At 32.8% G+C, this 4,936-nt stretch overlaps 1 long non-coding RNA gene across 1 annotated transcript in view; it reads left to right on the forward strand.

Annotated features, from left to right (window-relative positions):
- The window catches only part of LOC118763421, an 18,293-nt gene extending 17,431 nt beyond the window's left edge, over window positions 1-862 (forward strand). The window contains exon 3 of the long non-coding RNA XR_004999179.1: window positions 796-862. This is a non-coding gene — a long non-coding RNA (uncharacterized LOC118763421). The remainder of the gene's footprint in view (window positions 1-795) is intronic.
- Window positions 863-4,936: the final 4,074 nt, after the last annotated feature.

Here is a 4,936-nt window from a genome sequence, read left to right on the forward strand (position 1 = left end):
AGAAATTAAAGAGGGAGGAAGAGGTGTACAAGAACACAGATGAAAGTTAGAGGTATGCAGTGGTGGCTATAGTGTATGGGGAACAGAGATGGTGGTCTGTTGAGAGTGGCAGCTGGTAGAAGAGAGTGTATGGCTAATGATGTATGGCTAAGATGTAGCTCAGAGGTCAGGGAGAAATAGGGTACAGAAAGGGTGAGCTGTAGAAAATGAATCATGAAAGGATGACATTGGTAAAGAAGGATTGATGTTAAAGGAAGTTGTGTGTGTATGCATATTCTCATATATTTTTATGTGTGTGTATATATAAATATATATTTTTTTTTTACTGGGGAAGGCTGGTTTATGGGATTACTCTGGGTTTCCTGTCTATAAAGGGTTTAACTTTATGGCATCTCGTCAGACCCCAAAACCTGCTGGCCTAAGACCCCTTCAAGATATTAAAAAGTTAAACCCTATATGGACAGGAAACCCAGGGTAATCCCATAAACTGGCCTTCCCCAGTAAAAAATATATACTGCTCAACATCTTAAAGTGTACTTCTCTGGATTTATGTTTTCTGCAAATGATATATATATATATATATATAAACTAGTAAATCCCAAAAAAGAAGAACAGCATGAGGACGTGGTACATGTAAAATATTAGCAGACACTCAGGGAAGGAAAGAAAGATGGTTAAATGTTTTGAGCAATGCTCTTCTTCAGAAACAGAGGAAAGTCCAATAGAAAGGAAGATGGAGGAAGGAAATTGTCAATGATTCACATGTGGTTACATTTTGAAATATATATATATAAGAAATGATTGAGATTCAATTGAATTAGGTACTTAAGTTGAAGCATCAAATCAGTGCAGTATTATCTGTACAACTCACAGATCAAAATAAGCAACAGGATACCAAAAACTGATGCAGTATGAGCGTTTCAAGCAGCTCCATTTAATTGAACAATGCAATCATTACATCAATTTAAATGCAGAGCTATCCTCAGCTGCATAGATAAATAAATAGAATTTTTAATCAGTTGGACATTAGTATAATTTTACTCAAATACTCTAATACAACAGGAAAATCGAAAGAATCCATGTTGCCATTAGCATAGCTAAGAATATACTACACTTCTAAGAAATGCATGAAGTGTGTTGGGGGTCATAGCTTGTAAAGGATTGTGGTTCATTTTTGATTTATTACCCTTTTTATCAACTACTAAATCTAAGACTAGAGGGCTGCATCTGTTTAGAATGGAGAGCAGGAGTGAGTTGACAGCACATAGCTGTGTATGGTCATAAATATTGACAAGATTTTAGGAGTAGTATAAAGTAATTGTCTGCAAAGGAGGCTGGGTAGGGGAAGACCACAAATCAAGATGTTAATAACCAGTTAAAGGGACAAGACGCTAATAAAACCTGTGATGTTAATACAGGGGAAATTTCATCATTGGGTACTATGGGTGATTGTTTATAAATAATATTGTTATGTTGTATAAAGATAAAATTTAAAATTATCAAAAATGATATTATAACCAAATTAGATAAAATGTGTATATATACCAATTTTTAACATTAGAAAGGGAAGATTACATAGAATTAGTTTAATATTCATTCATGTACTTAATTATTTACTTATTAGGTGATTTCTATAAAAACTGCTCTGGGAATTTGCTTATGGAATACTGGGGCAATAAACCATGCTATCTATATATTGATTATAAGCTAAGAATCAGAAAAAAATCGAAAATAATAAAAGTTGTGTACAGATACACACACATATTTATCTATATGCACACATAAATATTTATACATTATTATGGATATATTATAATCAACTCTCATAAAATAAGTAACTAGAAAGTTTATGTCTCTATTTAAAAACAGTTACATCTTATAAGGGATAAGAGGTTAATAGGTAAAGATATCAAAATATGAAAACAAAATAATAAGAAATTACAGAGAAGAGTAAGAAAATAAAGAGACAGAGTATTAAAATTTGAGGTAGGGGAGAGATAAAGATAACCTCAAAGAAGAAGCAATAGGTATGGGAGTAGAGAGGGCAGTTGGAGGTATTCAGACCAAAGAGGTATTTTATAAGTTGTAAATTTACTGGTGCTATCACATACATGATTTTATAGTTTCCTAGGGGTATATAATTAGGAGGCTTACTTGCATAAAAGCCATTACAAAAATACGCAATATGATCAGTACGGTAGAACAGCATAGAAAGGAACAAATAGTTTAATCACCAAAAACATGATGAAGTTAGTTAGTTAATTTTTGGCTCAAAAGCAAATAGCAAGGCCATGTAGGGGGACATGGAGTTAAGTACAAGGTGGTGTTCATGTAAAGAGTTCAGGCCACTTGAGGTCAAGGGAGACTTTGAACAAAGCGGTCGTTGGCATCTTCACCATCTCGTCTGGCAGCTTGTTCCACGGATCTGCAACCCGGACGGAGAAAGCTCCTCTCCTTTGATTGAGATGAAATCGTCGCAGGTAGAGCTTTTAGGAATGACCCCGCAGCCGACGCTCTGGAGCAGGAGTGAAGAACAGCTCTTTCGAGAGGTTACACTTTCCGCTTATGATGTTGTGAGCGAGAATGAGATCAGGCAGGATTATTCATAGGATAGTAACTACATGTATAGGATAGTACATAGGATAGTAACTATATACCACATACCATACCATATAGCTTATAACATATGCAATGCACTTCAATTCATCATATAACTCAATATCCCATGATTTTATTATATATAATACTAGAGGGTAAGTTCACATCAGATACAACAATAAAAATTAATTTCCATCATCTAAGTTCAAGTATAGCACCAATAAATGCTAATTTCGAAAATATTTAAATGTACAGGTGACCCTATGTATGCATGATACCCTTAGGTCTAATCTATTATTAATCAGGTTGCTCTTGTCCCTATACTTAAGAATCTCATAAGTTTCCATAGAGCACAGCTCACACCCATATTGATTATCTCTATATAAAAAAAAGCAACAACAGGAAATTAAATGCTATAACAAGTAGAAATTTCAGTTTAGATAATAAAGGTAGTGAGGAGAATGGGCAAGTTACTCTGCCTTATAGGGATAAGAAAAATACTGGTAATAGAGAGATACCTAATGATCAAGTCACAATTTTGAGAGGCAGTGAAAGAGCTTGTAGATTCCACCCTTACATAGATCATAAGTCTGAAAATAAGGACTTCATCTGGTATAACGTTCCCTTCAACTGGGCCATATTCACAAACATATATAGGAAATTTATGACAATTTTAGAAAAAACTTCCTCACTTCCCATAGATATAACAGAATTTTTTCCCATAAGTCAGTTAGAATCTTGTATTCTACTCTCCCCAATATGGGTACCATCATAGCAAGATTAAATAGAAAAAATATAAAATTACATTATTTACAATTGATGGATATTTGTCCTCATCTTGTTTATTGTTAACACGTTTTGGCTGATATACACTCCAGCTTTCATCAGGTGTCTTGGGGAAATTTGGAACTTGGGTTCTCATTCCCAGGGTATTTTTCGATGTTGTTATTATTATAATTATTATTATTATTATTATATTATTATTATTTTATTATTATTATTATTATTATTATTATTCAGGTCACAGCCTGGAATTGAACTCAGAATCTTGGGGTTTGTAGCCCACACTCTTAACACTACACCATATGCACATGGGCATATGAGAACCCAGGTTCGAAATTTCCCCAAGACACCTGATGAAGGCTGGAGGGTATATCAGCTGAAACATTGTGTTAACAACCATTGTGTTAACATCCATCAATTGTAAATAATGTAAATAATGTACATAATTCTTCATCTCTTAAATTTAGAACTGTATAATACAAAATTAGCAAGAGGTGGTAATAATAATAAAATTACTGTCAACACTAACTTAAATGCCTACAATGAGAATAATAACATTAATGGTGATGTAGGAAATAGAAACAGTGGTACTAATGCTTCTAATATATACAACATAGACTGTAGCTCCGAGGTTTAGACTAGCACTGAGATTACTGATATGCTTGTTGATGCTGAGAGGGAATTGAATGATACTACAATTGAAGGATGGCTAGATAATAACAGATATGAAAATAACACATGCAATAGTAGTAGTAGGATTAATAATGATAGTGATATTATTATTATTAATAACAATAATAATAATATTGTGAATATCAATAACATTAATAGTAACAATTCTCCTGGTTGCAATTGTAGAGTTAAATCCCAATGTCCATTATAAGGCCAATGTCTAATGCAAAACATAATTTATAAAGGTACAATCATAACTGTAGCCAGTAACTTTATACATATAAGATGTTCAATCAATATGGAAAAAACATATTAATTCCTATTTTTCATCTTTTAGGCTCAAATATAAAACCAGTTGTACACTCTTATCTAGCAAGATTTGGGAACTGAAGGAAAGTGGAATTGAATTTAGCCTTAAATGTTATATAATAAGGAAAGCACAGACAGTGACTTTATACTACTCCTAAAATTATATATAACAAGGGTGCTATGAAGCACCAGCTTTGCTAAAAATAGAAGTCGAAAATACTCTAAAGCCACAAAAATTAACACTTGATTTTTAAAGACAAGGTTGGAAAAAAACTAAGTGAATAATGATTGCATCATACCTGCAAGAAGGAATGCCAGTTAATGTGGTATCATGATTTCAAATATATGTGTGTGTGTGTGTAATTATAAATAAGGGCAAAAGAAAAAAATTCCTCAGCTAATATCATCAAACCACAAACAATATTTTTCACCATAAATACACATTGTACTGAAACAAGGAAAGAAAGCTATCGGAAATTTTTTAAAATTCATTATTCCTGAAAAAATTCATTATTCCTGATCCTTCTGGTTGGGAATAATGAATTTTTAAAAAATTTCTGATAGCTTGCTTTCC

This window comes from Octopus sinensis, linkage group LG5 (assembly GCF_006345805.1).
Source record: "Octopus sinensis linkage group LG5, ASM634580v1, whole genome shotgun sequence".
NCBI classification, from domain to species: domain Eukaryota; kingdom Metazoa; phylum Mollusca; class Cephalopoda; order Octopoda; family Octopodidae; genus Octopus; species Octopus sinensis.